Here is a 19,271-nt window from a genome sequence, read left to right on the forward strand (position 1 = left end):
TCTGTAAATTCAATCAAGAAGAAATACTGTCATGCTGATGGAGACAAGTTCAATACGAAGGATTTATCTACTTAGACAAATGAAATCAGAGTCAGTAGATCCATCTGAAATGTTCTGATGCCTCTGCAGAAATACAAAAAGGTTCAGACAAATGCAATTTTCTTTCAGTCAAATTTGGTGCAGTTGTCTAGAGGCTGATCATTAAGGGTAGACTTTAACAGATCAGTTCCATAGATTTCGTAAGACTGAAGAATAGGATTCTCAGATAAAATACAGGTTTCCCAGTTAAGACTGAATTTTAGTTAAAAAACAAGTAAGTTTCACTATGTCTCAAATATTGCATATACATAAAATGTGTGTATGTGTATACATAAAATGTGTATATATGTATGTGTTTGTATATAACACCAAGATGATATTTTTTATAAATCTGTCTATTTATTTTGAGAGAGAGCACAAGCAGGGTAAAATCTGAGAGAAGGAGAGACAAAATCCCAAGCAGGCTTTGCTCCGTTAATGCAGAGCTCCATGCGGGGCTTGAACTCTTGAGCTGTCATGACCTGAGAAAAAGATCAAGAGTCAAATATCTAAGTGACTGCATCACCCAGGTTCCTTGCAGGGATGTTATTACAACACTCCAGAAATGATGTTCTATAGTTTTGCAAAGTATCCAGGTCACAATCCAAATCATCTTACTCCAACTTCAGCATTAAATTTTTTCTGACCACTCAAAAGTTCTGAAGCTGGTCTGAGTTTGTTCAAGGACATGTTTATTTTTCCTTCATTATTCTTACTCAAGTCCAACCAAAACTAAAAGGTAATACACCATGACACCACACTCAAAGCCCTCTACTATGTCCTGAGGTATCTTGACCTCAAGATGTCTGCCTATCACCTAAAAGAAGCTAAGTCCCTGGACTGATACCATCTTCTGGGTCTTAATCTGGCAATTATTACTATGATTTTATTTACTATTATTATTTATACAAACACAAATGGCTTGTATTCTTTTAATATTTTTAATTAGTATGTTCTAGCTTTTTAAAATTTATTTCAACTGGAAGTTTTGTTCAAATTACTTCATTTTCCATTATCAGAGACAATATCAAGTCCTTGACTATTGACAGTTTTTTTAAATGTAGTTTATCTACATATGACAAAATCTATTTTATTGTGTTGGAAAAAGATGCTTTCTTCCTACTGAAATATGTCTAGCTCTCATTGGCCATATTCTATAACTGAATAAACTTAGAATAGTTGTGTTTTTTAACCTTCAATTATGTAGTAGAAGATAAAAGAACTGATAAGATCTTTGAAAAGCAAATGAAAGTATATATCCTAATTAACTTGAAAGCCCCTAATGAAGGGAACAGACCCTAATGGAGGGATTCAACAACTCACTTTTTAAAACAACTTTAGTGTTCTCATTTAATCTATATAAAATAATTTCTACCTAATATAACATAAACCAAAGTGAAAGAGGAGACAAACCAGAGTTGATTATGAACTGCACTGAGGAAGAAAAAAATTCCTTGCATACCAGGGTAACCAGAAAAAGGGGGAAAAAGCTGGAAAAAAACATACCTTTCCACTAGCTCTACTGGGTGTGAATGGCCTAAAAATGATTAAAATATATGTTTTTATATAAAAATAGTACTTGGCTGGAAATGAGAAGCTATCATTATGTCCCAGCTCAGCTACTAGTTTTATGAACACATCCTACCTCTTACTCCACGTCTCAATAGCCTCATTTGTAAAATAAGCAGTTTGGACAACATACTCTACAAAACTCATTCCAACTTCAAGATTTTATAATGACATATTTCAAAGTTACACTTTCAAGTTTTTGGTAATTCCTTGAGGGAAAATTACACACATACACACACACACAAACGCATGAATAAAGGAAGAAGTTAGTAGTTTTCATTTACAAAAAATACCTCTTGTAAAGTGAACAAAAGCAGAAACAACATAACTCCCGAAGATAAAAAAGCTCACTCCTAAAATAGGTCAAACTCGATCCACATTCTTAAACTAATGAAAAGTATTGTTCGCACAACTTACAAAAAATATTCATTACAGTTCAAATCTAATTTCTGTTCTCTAAGCAGCTATAATAGAATCAGTGAATATTTCCATAATATCTTTTATGCTCATGTCAGTGAGATAACAGTTTCATACTCAAAGATTTCTAATTGATTTGACCATAAAATAAGCCTTTTGTTCAAAGAAGGGCAAAAAATAAAAGATAAGAAAGATGGCAATTTAACTTTCAGATGTATACTGCATACAGATATCCTGGAACCATTAAAAACCCAAACACAAAAAAGGAAAAAGCATGAGCAATAAAATCATGAAATTGGTCAAAGAATGATTTAGTCACAATAACCACACAAGGACACAGGCGTATATTTAGTAGAGCTATTTTTAAAATGGAAGCTGGACTTCTTCTGTCTCAGATGAAAACATCAGATGCTGTATATGAGTTACTCTATAAACAGAAATATTAGGAGAATTATCCAGTAGCATCACGAAAATAAGTAACATCTAGTTTTGTTAGTAAGTCTTAAACATAATCTCTGGTCTGAATCCTCTCTCTAAGTACTGTGTTCTTTTCTTCTTTTCATGTTGAGATTAAATCTAATCATTGGAAAGTATTTATCCCTGTATTTACATTTCTTCATCTCATTCCTTCATTTGAAAAATGTTGACTATAACATCTATCTGATGAGTTTATTATGCATACTAAAAGCTATAAAATAATGATTATTTATGTTGAGTAGAAACATAGAAGCATTTAAAACATTGGACGCCCTCACCACCAGAGTGATCTGTCAAGTGTTGGAAAAAAATACACAAGTCAATTAGCAAGCCACAAATGGTGTTCTTGAGCCAGAGTGTGTTTAGCTGTGTATTTTGAAAACAAACAAAATATCTATATCTAGTTATTTGCCTTTTAATCTATATCAAGTAAATCAGTAAGCACAATCTTTGAAAATGTTTCCTACATCTTTGACTAGTTCCTTTCCGATTCTTTCTCTGATTGCTTTTCCTTTTTCACATTCCTTCTCTAGATGTTGCTCCTCTTCAGTGTTTCCCCATGTATCATCTACATCTTAAAGGTATCATCATCTTAAGGCCTCATCTAATCACAGTTTCAACTGTTGTCACCAAGTGGATAAACCCCAAAATGGCATCTCCCTTCTTGCCCTCTGACTCTAGACCTAGTTATACTACAGAGGGGCTCTCTCTGGACAGTCTCCTCTCATATCCTCAAAAAAGAGTGCCTCAAATAAACTGCTCTTTCTCCTCCTGACAAATACTCTCTTTCTCAAATATTCTAGTTCTTCTGCCAAAGGAACCTCAAACTTCCAGTAAGCCTTTGTGGACATCTTTTACTTCATCTCATACTTTCACTTTTCCTTCACATTTTAAGTCCCATCTCTCTGCAAGTCATTCTGGATGTGCCTCTGTGGAACTGAACCTTTTCTTGACTCCACAAATCTAATTCAAGATTCCAAAGATTCCTAAGTTATTTCAAAAGCCAACCAGATCATCATTCATAATACAAGGCAGATTAATACATTCTTGAAAACTCTACTGTAGGTTATAAACGTGAGTAAACAAGAAAGGGGTAGGCAAAGAGGTTCTTAGTAACTTTGTTTTCTGAGGTGAGGGCAGGTGAAATGGCAAACAGAGGAAGCTCAGTACGTAAGGAGGCAGTTAGCATACAGACTTGCATCTGCAGTTACTGATATTCAAAGTTAAACTTGGCCAAGTGATATGATGGGGAAAACAGGAGTTTCTTAAGTAACTCGCTTGTGGTTCTGAATCTGTTGCTTGTGATTTCTATGCTTAGATAACAAATGTAAGCTAGAAAACACAAACGTGTGATTCCCCAATGTTAGCTTTCCAAATGCTAGGTTCCCCTCCCCCCGCCATCTTCAATGTTCTGTGCTCTGTTCCTTCACACCATGCTGACTTGAAACAATGGTTTTTGTTTTTATTTTTGTTTTTGTTTCTTATCAGATGTCACTTTTGCTCAGAGGCAAAGGACAATTTCCTATTTTAATTTCAGGCATGTCTGACTTCCTCTGCTGACTTTCCAGGCCTTCTATTACCTGACTTCGTCAATTTTATCCAATAGTTTTTTGCTAGTTCTTTTGACAAACTAGCTTTGTACCAGTCAGGCAACCACATTACCCTTTAAATATAATTCACTTCTTCTAACCCTGACAATATTCATGTCTTTCACTGATGCTGGAAAACTCAATTCTAGGTCAATAAGTCTGCGAATGTTCTTCAAGGTATGGCAAGAATTCCACTAACTTCTGAGACTGCATCTACCTTCTCCAGACCACTATCCCATTTCCCAGTTCACTAGAGTACTTAGAAACAAACGTTGAGTGGATAACATAATGATTAGTTAAAAGTAGAAAATCTATTTAAACATTTTGGTCTACATGGAACAAAATGGCCTCTAACTGCTTCACTTTGGTGATATTTCTACTAAATGAACTAAAACAACTGGCAAACGAAATATCCTATGGCCACAGTAATAACTTGCCTTTGGTTTATCTAATTCTGACAATGTTTCCAAGGTTCATTAAACCCAACATATTTTCCAGCACAATCTGTAATGGCACAACTTCTTTTGTGCCATATCAGTGGCATATTCTTCTTGCATGTGCACAGATAAAAATAGCTGTGTCAGACACAACAACTGTCAAATTTGACGCCTGGGGCATCGTTTTTGGTAAAGACAGCTGTGGATGCTAAATTGAGGTTTCCTATGTACTCGGTACTCCCACCTCTTTCAAGAAAGCTGCCTATCGATAGGCTTTATATTTTTGTGTTGTGCATCTGTATTTGGCTGCTGAGAAGACAAATACTGCACTACCGTCATGGTATGGAGAAAGGAAAGACACCTGTCAAACGTAGAACCCTGAGCAACATTAGAAGAGAAAGTACTCTGCTCTTACTGACAAGGCCCTTTGGAAACCCAGGGAAGTACTGGGTCTCTTCAGCATATCATTTGTTACATTCCATTTAAAAGTTTCTGCAAAGGATCTTGTGAATTCCACTCTCAAACCACCACAATTTGAAGGCATTGCACTCCCTCTTCCATCCCTCTTTGATCAGTATACATGAGGGGTCAGCACATTTTTCTGTAAAGGGCTAAGGAGTAAATATTTTAGGCTTTGCAGGCCGTACCTCTCTGTACAGTTGGTCTTCTATGTCATTGTAGCGAAAACAGGCACAGACAATATGTGAACCAATTGGCCTGGATCTGTTCCAATAAAACACTGTTAATGACATAAAATTTTAAATATTATATAGGTTTCACATGTCACAAAATATTCTTTTATTTTTTACAATTGTTAAAAAATGTAGACAACATTCTTTAACTCCCAGACAATATATTTTTATAAAAAGGCAGTGGACAGGTTTGGCACGTAGGCTGTCATGTGCTGACCCCTGGTCTACACAAATATGGCTTCTCTGTTTATCACCCATTAAAACAAGAAATAGATGTACCTTGTGAAGGAGACTATCATCTCCAAATACTGAGATATTTGAGCATCCCAAGACCTTCCCGTTGTCTTTACCAGTAAATGAAATCTCTAAAAGAGAGCCACCAATGAATATGTTTTTCAAAGGGCAGAAGGAGAGTCATCAGATCCCAAAATGAAAGTGACCTGCTATCCCTCTTGAAGCAAAATTCAGCCATGGTCTTGCTTGCCTAGATATCATAGGTTAAAAAGACAATGGAGTCACCAGCAGTTAGGGTACTTCTAATTTCTGCACTTTCAAGAATCTATTTTCAGAAATCAAGTGCTACTGAAAACAAAAGTGTAAAACTTAGTACGTTTTTGAAATTTTAGTGTGGCTGAACATTAAACCCCTGTGGTGTCAACCAGTTATATCTGACACAGCCTGACACTATGTTGAATTTCATTCTCAAGACTGCCATTGCTACTCGATCAAGGGAATTGGGTCTTGAGTGCTTTAACTTAGGAGTCATTTATAAACATCTAGAATATTATGCTTTAAGATAGTGTATAAACTGTTTAAAGGTGCTCACTGAACAGGACCTGACCTACTCAAGTTCTTAAAGGGGATGATGATTAGGATGAGTTGTAGAAAGTTAGTGAGTGTACACAATTGTCTTCAGATATAAGACAACCACTGAACAGTTGTTTTTCTCATTTTGTTTACATCTGTTTTGGGGGGAAGGACTCTCTTTTTCTTTTGTTCTTATGTTTGTTTTGTTTTATGGTGTGTCAGTAAACAATAATATAATAAAGTTATCTCTTTGTAAATTGGCTTCAGGTGAATAAAATCATACCCTGAATCCCAGAAGTGTAAAATTACATAAGCAGGTTAATCTGGGCAGACTAAAGTAATACTGGCTGGACAGTGTTTACCAGATCCCTACAGCAATCCTTTCAACTTACTGTTCCGCTTCGTACAACACTGCAGCATAGCAGGACATTGCTACTGTTTTGCAACTGGAGGTTATCTATCTCAGTATCAGAAACCTTGAGTTTCCCTGGGATATGTGACAACAGCAGTATACCTACCACCCTGGAGCTTTAATTCGATTCAAAGTCTGATGAGACTTACTATTTGCATATTTAAATAGTATACATAGATTGTAGTACTTATAGTATTATATAAATACATTACAGAATTCAAGTTCTCAGAGATTTTGAAAACTAAATGAAAAATTTTAAGGGGTATTTGTCTCAGGGGCATCTGGGTGGCTCAGTCAATTGAGTGTCCAACTCTTGATCTCAGCTCAGGTCATGATCTCACAGTTTGTGGGTTCGAGCCCCATATCAGGCTCTGCAGTGACAGCATGGAGCCTGTTTGGGATTCTGTCTCTCACTCTACTCTTTCCCAGTTTGCTCTCTCTCTCTCAAAATAAATAATAAACTTTAAAAAATTCATCTCATAAATGGTCAATTTATCTACCTCCTTATTAAACCAAGAAAATAATATGATTCTCCACTGCCACCAGTCATTTTTGGTAGGAAAGTTCAGGAAGCATTTTTCTAGACTCCTGATGCCTTGAGTCAAGCTGAAGGAAAAGGGAGGAAGCAAGACTCACCCTCTGGTTCTCCTATTATTAAAATATATCAAATGTTAGCATATTTAAATAGACTCACCAACTTGAAAAGTACACACTATTTTTTTAAACTAAGGTATTACTGTTCAAAAGCCATGGTGTCTACAAGTCTGGTGAGTCAAATTCTCCCTCCAAGTTGTTATATGACATAAGTCACTTGTCTCCTCTGTTCTCCCTGGAGCTTTGGGAAAGGCACCTCTAACTTCCTTCTTTATATGACAGGGTTTTAACAAAAGTTTGAAATCATATGAAAGCAAACTGAAAAGCAGAGAGCAATGATCAACAAATATTTAGAAGAAAAAACTCATTCCTAGACATATAAAGTCAAACAAAAGTGATGTTAAGAGACTAGAGAGTATAATATGTTCTGTACCCCCACACCCCATGCCATTTCTTCTTTACAGTAATGGGAGAAACTGAGATAATCACTTGTTCTTTTTAAATTATGGAAACAACTGAAATGTTTCATTTTGTTAGGGTGAAAGGTTTCTCAATTACTAAAATTATTTGAAAACACAAAAATGATACTGGCTTTTACCCTACTTAAATTTTTCGTCTTTCTCCTATTTTTGTTTTGTTTTGTTTAACAACAGTGCAGAATGACAGCTGTGTGAACAGGAGAAAAAGAACTAGGAAAATATGATAACAGTCACAACTGGCTTCCTAGAATAATATTTCCAGTTGATTTTACATCTGGTCCAACTGTGTTGTTTGTTGATATTCTGTTGGCAACAGACACGAGCAGTATGTGTCTCTTGCTTTTATTAACATTTTCATATCTAGACAAGAGAATTTGGTGGAAAATTGTAGCAACCAACTGAGTGATCTTTGCATTCTGTTCTCAAACTTGGCATCTTTTCACCTCTATATTCAAAAGGCTAATCAGTCTAGTCAGTTCTGGGCATTTGTATCTCTAGACTCTCTCTCTTCTAGTTCAAAGGATCATCATCAAACACTTCCTGATTACAACACTAGCCTCCTGACTTCTTTCTGGGGTGGACAGATAACCCTGTTGCAATGGCACTATACATAAGATTTTCAAATTAAAACCTGATTGAATTGAAGCTAATTCTTCAATTATATCACCTGCCTGCAAAATAAACTCCCAATATATTAACAAGACGTGAAAGATTTTTAATGTTGGTTATCAATCTTATTTACATTTCTAAGCTCTAATTGTTTGCCACTTGCCCATATATTTCAGTAGTGTTGAACTTCTGGACATTCTTTAAACTTTCATATGCTGTCATAATACTAACCCTTCATCCATGCCTTGGACTATGTGTAGGATTCCCTGTCTTACTATCATTTAACCTTCGAGAACCAGCTCAATATCAACTTCTCTGTCAGGTCTTTATGGACACTCCTAGCTGTAACAACAAAATAAACCCTTCTGATGATACAGTGAATTAATACTCCCCTAGGAATGGCTCACAACTCTGAATGATTTTTATAATGACGCATTTAGCAAGAGGGAAAAATAAACAGCATAAACAACACTTTAGAAACAAACACAAATGCAACTTCTCCAAATGGTATTTCAAATTTCCAGTGGCTCATTTTTTCAATCACCTAATTAAGGTTAGATAAATAATTGCTGATAATCCTTTTTTCTTTCTATATATAGGCATTTAATCTAAGAACATCAAAGTCCTCTTAACACATTAATTAAGTTTTTCTACATTGTAAGGTACTCACAGTAGTATGTAACTAGATTTGGGAAAAGAAAATGAGTGTTTGCAATTTATCTAATGCTATACAGGAACTCCACTACCAGAGAGAGGGGGAAAAAAGAATCTCAGATGCTTCAATACCCCATAATGAGGAAAAAGCATTCCTACCTAACTGGTGTTCAACCTAGCTCTCTATGGTAACTCCTACAAATATTATTTTCCAACGCTGGTAGATATTACAACCACCTTTCCAAACATTTTCTAAAACCAGAGAAGAGAATAAATGATTAGTGCTGGAGACAGTGAAACAGACATCTTGCTAACCGAAGTGAAATTTTCTGCATTCTGGCTCCAATCTCTTACCATGTGAGACCTCTGGTCCCTACTGCATTGTTTTCGTATGTCTCCTAAAAATGTAGCAGCCATCTCAGTATGCTACCCCATTAATCCCTCAAATAATTATTTAACGGGATTTTGCCATGTTGACTTCTTTATCTCCTCTACTCCCTCTCAGATATTTGTAAATATGGGATGATTTTGCGATAAAAAATGACTTAGTGTTTCAAAATGGCATGAAAAAAATTATGATCCAGAATTTTCACAAAGGTTTGAAAATAACCTCTGCTACTAAATATTTCATCTGTAGACTCGTTTCCACTCCTGTCACATGGCTGGAGGGGCTATATTCCTTCTTCTGTCACTTTTTTCTAGGGTCTAAGCTGAGGCAATCACCTCTTGTTCTCCAAAAAAATACTATCACAAACCTTACCAAAATGTTTAGTTTTTTGGGTTATTTTGATATCAGCCTTTGAGATGTCATAGCTATCTAAAAAAAAAAAAAAAAAAAAGTGGGGGGGGAATGTCTTTTCTATTTTTCTATAATGCCAACTTAGTATTTCTCAGCAAGTCCCATCTTTTTGTCTTGATTAGAGATACTTACTTCTGCTTCTTATTAATGCTTCTCTTTCTAGAGGCTCTATGAGTCTCATCTCTATTTGAAAAACATCCCTGGATTCTTGCCAGTTAATGCCTATCAATATATATGTCTATATATTCTAGTTATTAGTATAATGGCTCATTGCTTCAACTAAATTTTAAACTTCTTGAGTAAAGGGATCTTGAAATATTCATCTTCATGTTCCTAAAAGCATTTTAGCATAGTGCCTTCATATAGGAACTATTCAAAGTATATTCATTAAATGAAAAAATGATATTAAAACAAAATACAATGGAAACTGAATAAAAGTGGTACCAAAACTTTTGTTTTTGTTTTTTCTTTTTTTGAATTTTTAAAATTTTTGTTTTTAAATGGAAACTAACTGATAATAATGGAGAACTTCAGTATTACTATTTTTCCATTGTAGGATTGATCAACCTCAAGTCTCTTATACATATGCAAAGTAGGCATTCAAAGGGGTGGAGGAGACCCCCAGCCATGGTCAGACAGAATTCTCTGACAGAGCTGCAGTCAGTCTTTTTTGCCCCTTTTCTTTGAGCTTCCAGAGTCCTGGAAACCAGCCAGGGCCTGCGGATCACTAGGGAAGCCACCACTCCTGTGCTCAAACTGTTTAGTACCTGTCAGCTTCAATGCACTAAATGACACTCTAGTGACTTGAAAGAGTTAATGGTCCTCCAAAACGTGAACAACTCACTCCCATCTGATTGTTAGGATCAGCCCCATCATGTTTTGGTTCCTTCTCCTTTTTTCTCTATTTAATGAAAACACTGGCTCAGCCAAATTCAATATAAACAATTTTACAATAGTTTAAAAAAATATTTAAGAAGTTCTCAATATTTTTTTCCTCTGCTCTATCCACAAATTCACTTATTTCAGGTATATCTCCAGTTAAGAACATCTAGAAACCAAAATCCAAATGCAGTGAGATACTGATAAGTTTAATGACCAAACTACGGTGTTTTCTTAAATGTGGAATGCCTCTCTACCTTTGAAAACGACAAGCACCTATCTTATATAGTATTGATAGGATAACAGAGAATTTAAGAAATCGTCTCTGCCATTAAAATCCACCAATCATTTTGGAAGGGAAACAAATGATCAGGTGAGTGGTGGACTGAGGAAAACCACAAGGATATGGATCAGAGTAGAATGGTATCTCTAGAAAATGCCTTATAAAAATGCCTTTTAACCAAAGAATTTACTTATTCTGGACATTTCATATAAATAGTGAGTGGTGAACAGTAGTGAATGATACAATATGCAGCCTTGTATGTCTGACTTCTTTTCCTAACATAATGCTTCCAATTTCCATACATGCTGTAGCAAGAATCAACATTTCATTCTTTCTTAAGGTTCAACAGAACCGCATTGTATGGGCATACCATATTTTGTTTACCCATTCTTCAGTTAATGGACATTTATGTTGTTTCTACCTTTTGCTACTGTGAATAATACTACTATGAACATTTGTGTGCAAGCTTTTTGTTTCAACACTTGTGTTCAATTCTCTTGGATGCTGGTTTTTATGGGAATTCTGTTTAACTTTTTGAGGAACTATGCAGTTTTCTAGAGCAATCACACTATTTTATATACCCATTAGCAATTTATAAGGATTCTAATTTCTTCTTATCATCACTCACATTTATTTTCCTTTCCTTTTCTCACTCTTTTTAAATTATAGACATCTTAGAGGGTGTGGACTGGCATCCCATTGTAGTTTTGCTTTGCATTTTCGTATGATAACACTGAGTATCTTTTCATTGTTTATTGACCATTTGTGTATGTTCTTGGGGGAAATACACATTTAAGTCATTTGCCCATTTCAAAAATTAGGTTGTCTATTTGTTGTTGAGTTTTAGGATTGTCTTTACATACCACAGATATTAAACTCTTATCAGATATCTGGTTTGCAAATATTTTCTTCTATTCTGCAGGTTGTCTTTTCACTTTCTTGATAGTGTTCTTTGGTGAATAAACATTCTTAATTTTGATGAAGCAAAATCTTTTTTTTTCTTTTGTTGCTTGGAATTTTGGTGATATATCTAAAAATGGATTGCCAAATCCAAGCTCACAAAGGTTTGGCTCTGTTTTCTTCTAAGGGTGTTATAGTTTTAACTTTAGGATTAGGTCTTTGATACATTTTGAGTGAATTTTTGCATACAATGTAAGATTTGGGTCCAACTTGATTCCTTTACACCTGAATGTTCAAGCACCATTTATTGAAAAGACCATTCTTTCTCCACTGAAAGACCCTTTCCACCCTTGCGGAAAACCAATCAAGCAGAAAACCAATTGGGTGTATTTTTGGAGTTAATTCTATTCTATTGATTTATATGTCTATCCTAGGCCAGTACCAACTGTTTTTGATTACTATAGCTTTGCAATATGTTTTGACATTGAAAAGTGTAAGTCCTCCAACTTTGCTCTTGTTTTTTGATAATTTTTGGGCTATTCTGGAGTTTTTTGCAGTTCTATATGCATTTTCAGATTGCTTTTCCATTTCTAAAAAAGAAAGGCTTTTGAAATTTTGACCTATTTTTAGTTTACTTTAAGTAGTCTCCATCATACCCAACATGGGGTTTGAACTCAGGACCCTGGTATTAAGAGTCACAGGCTCCATTGAATGAGCCAGCCAAGTGCCACAGTTTTTAGAATTTTGATAGGGACTGCATTAAATCTGTTTATCAGTTTGGGGAGTACATTCATGTTAACAGTGTTAATTATTCTAATCCATGATCAATGGATGTCTTTATATACACGTAAGTCTTCAATTTTCTTTTAGCAATGTTTTATAGTTTTCAATATATAATTCCTACCCTTTTTTGCTGAAATATATAGTTTATATATATCAAAGTTAACAGTTACAGTAGGTGAAGTGAAAAGAATACAATTAAAAGACAAATTCTTCTGTCAAACGTAAAGAATAAAATATTGGACTAGAGACAAGTCCTAGTACAATGATTTTTGCAAAGTGTTATATGAGAACAAACTAACAGTGAGACTAAAAGAAAGGTTTCCTTGACTTTTAACAGCTCAAAAAGCATTTACAAATGACAAGACATTCCAACCAGCTAGAATTGAAAGCGCAAGACAGAGAAGTGCAAAGTTGTTAGTTACATTCTGAGGACTCTACATAATTGTACAAAGGAAAGGATTGAGCATGAGGTGCCAGAGAGGGAGTGCCAAGAGATGAGCTTTAAAGATACTCAGGTAGGGTGGCATACACAAGATCTTAACACTAGTAGTTTCCCAGTGAATTTTAGTCACAAACTTCTGTGTACCCAAACCATAAGCAGAGTAAAGCATGAATAAACAAAACTGATAAAAGCAAGAAGCCTCCAAGACCTCCACAACTGCCTCATAACTCTTAATTAACAAACACTCATGGAAGAGTTTTGAAAACCATTGTTGCTCGTGTGAGAAAGTGTACAATATCCTGCAATATTTGGAATCAAAAAGGAATTTATTTATACTTGCTGAATATGGGGAAAGTCAATTTAATGATCTACGGATGGTGTCCCCAGTTTTAGCAATGGACTAGGAAAAGCACATACTGATTTTATTCTTGCTCTCCTTTAATTCATTCTCCACAAAGTTTCCAGACTCTTTAAAATGTAAGTCAGATAACCAGAGCCTTCTGGTGAAATTCTTCCAACTGTATTTAAACCAAGACCCAGACTCCTTTCTGTGGCACATATGTCTGAACTTTGTCACCAGCCTCTGCTTGATTGCGCCTTTCTTTGTCTTCCCCCTCTGCAGGAAATGCTTTGCCTCCAACTCTTCATCACCCAGAAGACCCTTTATCACTCAGCTTTGGGATGAAATTTCTCCCGTTCATAGAGGCCTTCTCAGTCCATATGATCTAAGGGGGGTCTCTGTTGTGACTCTGATGCACACCCTCCTTTATTTTTATTTATTTCCTTGCATTTAGTACAATCTCAGTCATCCTGTCTATTTGTTATTTTACATGTTTATGTTCTGTTTCAAGCCCGCCCTCAAGCTTCTCTAGAAAGCAAGCACCATTAGAGAAGCCTGTGTGCCTTGTTCACCACTCCTTGTCCAGTCCTCAGAATACTGCGAGGAATATGGTATCCCCTTGGTACATATTTGTTGATGAAATAAATTGAATAAGAGTACACAAAAAGTAGTTCCATCAATCAAACTTAGAAGAAATATCAGTGTGTAGGTCAAATAGCCCAGGACAAACCTGCAAGAGTCTGTAAGATTTTAGACAGTCACCCATCACCTGCAAGGGCAGCTCCTGTGTATCTGGTATATGACTCATCATTTCTGTCCTTTCTTCCATTCTTACCCTTCCTAATTCATCTTTCTACTCACCTATAACCCTGCCCTTGTTTTTGAGCAAAGTGATATTATGCAAAAGTATTCCCAAAGGATCACAAAGCAGGGGAAAAGATGTTTAAATTAAAAACAATGCAGCTTTGGTGAATACATTATTGACAGCAAGCTGTCATCATGACCATGTGATTATGCCAATTTGAATGATAAATGTGAAAAAGTATCCTACAGTACTGCTAGGATGCTTACTCAGAGCTGCTTGCATTATTGGCAACAGTGTGTACACACTGCAGATATTATATACTTTCTGGGCTAAACTCACACTTAAGAGTCACATTTTACCAACAGAATATGATTGAAAAGTCACTTCTCACATTCAACAAACCATCTGGAAAACTCTCTTAAAGAACTTCTGACAACTTACAGAAAATGGATGAACTAAAAAGCACTCTGACTTCAGGGTAGAAGAAAATTAAATTGGTTTCCACTAGGTTGACCACAATCAAGAAATTCAAACTTAACTCCAAAAGCGAGAGAGACACTTGAAGACTAGTAATATGGTTTTGAGGAGAGCAAGATGAATTCAGCCAAAGTTTGTGAATTCTCTAGTGGGAAGGGAGGTCATAGAGAGAAAGACCAAGAAGAAGTCTGCAATAATCCAGACAGGCAATGATTAAACCCTGGATGAGAGCAGGAATTATTGATTGTCTAAAGGGGGAGTGGGTGGAGGGAGTTAATTTCCCTTGCTTCTTCCTTACTTCGGACAAATAAATCATTGCTTTCACCTATACATGTGAAGAAAATATTTCATGAAAAACGTAGAACTATTAGTGGTTAAAAAATTGAGGTATAGAAAGTTAAATGCTGCTAGAACTGAATTTGTAAAGATAGCTATACAAACTTAAATTATTAATTACTAAGGCCAACACTGATTCCCGCACTGCCAGATCCTGCTGAGATTTTGAAAACCAATATGTTTTTGTCTTGAAGGGTGTTTGAAAGAAACTGGTTAACCTAAAAGGCCTTGAGATGTTAGGGGAATTACAGAAGAGAGACTCAGTAAATCAATACAATTTCTTCAGCAAATACTGTATCAAAAAGAAGGACATTGAATTCAACATTGTCAGCAATGGAGATAAAATCATTTATATCCAAGGAAGTGTAAACAGCCTCAGACTAAATAGTTGGCAGCACAGGAGGAAATTGAAAGAGGCTCTCATCATACTGCATCCGCACAATCTTTGATTCAGTAGGAGGCCCGTTTACAAAGTCATGTTATTGGTTTGAAGAATGACCACCCCCTCCAAAGTCTGCTTTTAACACTTAGCAGAAAGTACCCTGTGCTTTCCTTTTGGAATAATAAGGATGTTTCACATCTTCAACTAGTAATTCCAACTGGTTAAAGGATTAAGATGATCTCTCCCATTTTACAGACAGGACACGGGAATGCTGACAAAGCTTAAATACCTTCAATGACATGTAGTTATCACACAGCAATTTAAATTATGACTAATTATGATCTGAAGAGCCTAAAATTGCTCCAGAATTGAAGACAGGATTGCCAAGAAAAAAATCAGTGCTAAAATAAAACACTGAAGCATTCGAAGCATTTATGCTAGCTACCACAAATCCTCTCTACTCTCTCCAGCCTCAGTTTCCTTATGTCTAAAACCAGGAAGCAATTCCATATGATCTGGTGGATACCTCAATTCAACTATTTAATTATTACATGTCCATGTTATTGTTAACCCACCCAGCTTCTAAAGTGAACACAGCAAAATGTGAGTGTAGAGCTTTACCTTTTCGCAAGCATTCCTCCATTTCCAGATAAATTCAAGTGCAACGTTTCAAGGAGATGCCAGGAATTCAGTATCCAAATCTAAATGAGGAAAAAAACAGAGGCTTACATTAAATAGAATGAAGAATTAATCCATCAATTACTAAGTATTTATTGAACATCAACCATGACATACCCAACAATAAGGCACCACAGGGAAAATAGAAGCATGTTCATATCATTTGGAAATGAGCATGTTAGGACTCAGGAAAGAAAAATTACCTCTAAAATCACCAGGGAACTCTATTTGAATATAATATCTTTGATGACGCTTGAAGTCATAGATAAATATAAGTACACACACATAACCACAAACATATAAACTACTTTTTTGGTTTAAATTATACCTGACAGTTATTAAGCTAAATGAGGGAGTTCTCCCCTCATTCTCCCATAGCTATTTCTTGTCAGCAGATTTTGTGCCAAGTTATATTAGGAAGTATAATTAATAGGATACAAATTCAATGGTTGGTATGTTCAACTGGAAATTTCCTCATTGCATATCCTGTACCTTTTCCTCACAACAGGTGATGTTCACGTGCTTTCCATTTGAGTTTATCCACAAATTGTAAGAGTTTTAGAAGCCTAGGCTTCATCCCATAAAGGTTCATGTGCTCTATCAGCTCTTCAGACACCTATAGGTCTCTTAGAAAAGGTTGACATCTCAAAAACCCTCAAACCTTCCTCTGATTCCCAGATGGTAAACAATAGCACTTTCATTTCACCAGAGTGGAACTCCTTTTCCAATGTCTACCACACAGCATCTTTGTTTTCTCTACCAAACACCTACTAACTATTGTTTTTCTTCCAGAAATGGTCACTTCAGCCACCAGAGGATATCTTCTCCCCCTCTTTTTATATATGAATTAATGTAAGCTAAGAGAGTGTGATCTCTCTCCCATTTTACACCAGAATTAGGATCTTTATGATTAAATCAATCCATAGCTCTCTCCCCACCTCTGCTTTTTTCACAACATCCTGGCTTTTCCAATGACTTAGGCTGTACCCAATTAAGGTCCTAAGTGCTGAGCATTCACTGTGTTCCTCCAGAGAACAACAGAGAACCTAAAGAGTAGTCAAAAGAATCCCTATCCAAGATGAGAAAGCTTTTAGTAGTATTGTTACAATACCAAATTTCAAAGAAACAAAAGCAACCATAGATTTACTTTGCAGGAAAAAAAAAAAAAAAAAAAAAAAAAAAAAAAAAAAAAAAACAAGAAAAGAAAAAGGCAAACCCAAAACTAAAACAAACGTGTGTGCTCAGTTTTAATCACTCTATAAACACAACAGTAATCCAGACATTTCAGGGGGTTATTTTATATATTTGCTTATTTATTTTTTAATTTTAAATTGGCTGGATTTTTGTTAGGCACTAAAATCAAGCTATGAAATCAAAATGCAAGGCCCCTAAGGAGGCAAATGTCGATGACAAAGGAAGAACCCATGATACTCTGAATGCATTTTAGGCTGCTAATCTTTTACAAGTCTAATGCTATGGTGGGCAAATATGGACACTATATTATTACAGACAGGGAAGTCAAGTCCATGAGTATTAAATAAGTTGCCTAAAGCCAATCATTAAATTATGAGAAGGGCAGAGCACAACCTAAGAGTGATACCTTAACTCAAAAACTAAATATTTCTTAAGGAGACTGAAGAAAAGTAATCATATTTGATGAATCTTAGAACTTCAATGAAGTGAAGAAAAAGCAGGAAATATTTAATATGTTCAAATAAAAACAGTCTGTGACATTTAGTAATATCACAGTAGACTTATGGTTAACTGACCAGCCCTGAAATTGATCCATATGTCTTGTATATATCATTAAAAGAAATCATGGTCAGATGAATGATATACCTGTGTACTGATTTATATCTGATAAATTCAAAAGAACATTTCATGGGAGACAATGGTAGCTATTTTCCATGATGCTTATCTGAAAAGATTACAATTTACCTTATTTATAATGTTGTTTACATACATTACAGCTTGGAATACAGTTTCATTGTCTCTTTAACAGCTTTTGCCACTAATCTGGTAAAAATGAGAAAGAAAGCTAATACCTATTGGATGCTGCTATATTTCAGGTGCTACTCAAGGTTCAGTACTGGTGATTTCACTTAATTTTTACAAAAATTCTATAATATAATTAGTAAACTAATTTCGCTAATGCAGAATGTTTGGTCAAAAATGGTTGATTATTATAGCAAGGGTCACTCAGGTAAAAGCAGTAGAGTTAGAATTCCCAATCAAATGCCTCACCTTAATGTGCCATGCCGTATTACGCCTGGGTTTGTAAATATGTATTATTATTGTCCAGTGTTTTCATCTGTCCTCAGGGTGTGAATTAATAACATCTAGACATGTTTCTCTTGCTGAACGAGGCCATGGCCCAGAGAATACTGCACGAAAGTCACTAACCATCTACTGGACCAGATCTGATAAATAAGATAAAAGGTATCATTTTTGCACTCAACTATAGATACTAGATAATACAATTGATCTCTCTCTCTCTCTCTCTCTCTCTCTCACACACACACACACACACACACACACACACGTTTTAAACTTGAAGAGGTCCACAAGGTTTTACATCCTGCAAAGAACTAGAGCAACATTCAACACCATGGATGCAGATCTCTGGAATTCAGACTTTAGCAGAGCCACATATCTAGATATATGGTACACTTCCTCCTATGTGGTAGTTGGAAGGACTGAAGGACTTCTCTCAAAATAGTTTCTCTCCAAATGTCTATGCCTAAGAAGTGCTCCCTCTTCTACTTCTTCAAATCCACCCTAAGCTTTCATCTCTAACTGAAGCACTCCAATATTAGGCTCCCTAGATTTCCCTGATCCACCTAGGGATCCCTCATCTCTCAATTCTTTTTTTAGAACAAAATGCTAATATTCCACTTTCCATCAATCCCTTATACATGGTCTTCTATAGTCATCTTATTATTTCCCATTACTATTTCTTCTCAGCTCTTCATACTATTAATAGCAATGAGTATCTCGGTGGTGGTCAGAGTTCATGGTCTCTATGTCTGTATCAGGTATCCAAAGTCACTTAAAATAAACATTCCATCTAATTAAAAACATTGTGATTATTATGCAAATAGGATTTCAAGATGAAATCCCTAACCCCATCCCTCTAGAAGTCCTTCCAATTGGAAGGCTGCCTCCTCCAAGCCACTTCTCTGTAGATACTCTGAGGTCACCATGAGCAGATGCTGAGTTCTCTTTCTCTGTATCTCATGATGCTCAATACCTAGAAGTTTTATCTTCATAGGAGTTGAAAATTACATGAAATATTCCATTAAAAGAAAACCTATAATCACCTCTCCCTCTTTTCAGGCAAAGCAATGTGTATT

General features: G+C 35.6%; 1 long non-coding RNA gene across 1 annotated transcript; it reads right to left on the reverse strand.

The window, feature by feature from the left end:
- Nucleotides 1-2,452: 2,452 nt before the first annotated feature.
- LOC144241640 (uncharacterized) lies at nucleotides 2,453-18,303 on the reverse strand. Its single transcript, XR_013338142.1, has 4 exons — nucleotides 18,163-18,303; nucleotides 15,862-15,941; nucleotides 5,215-5,306; nucleotides 2,453-2,491 (listed from the first exon to the last, which is right to left on the reverse strand). It is a non-coding gene; the product is annotated as an uncharacterized LOC144241640 (long non-coding RNA).
- Nucleotides 18,304-19,271: the final 968 nt, after the last annotated feature.

The sequence above is a fragment of the Crocuta crocuta genome, unplaced genomic scaffold (genome assembly GCF_008692635.1).
Source record: "Crocuta crocuta isolate KB4526 unplaced genomic scaffold, BGI_CrCroc_1.0 scaffold878, whole genome shotgun sequence".
NCBI classification, from domain to species: Eukaryota; Metazoa; Chordata; class Mammalia; order Carnivora; family Hyaenidae; genus Crocuta; species Crocuta crocuta.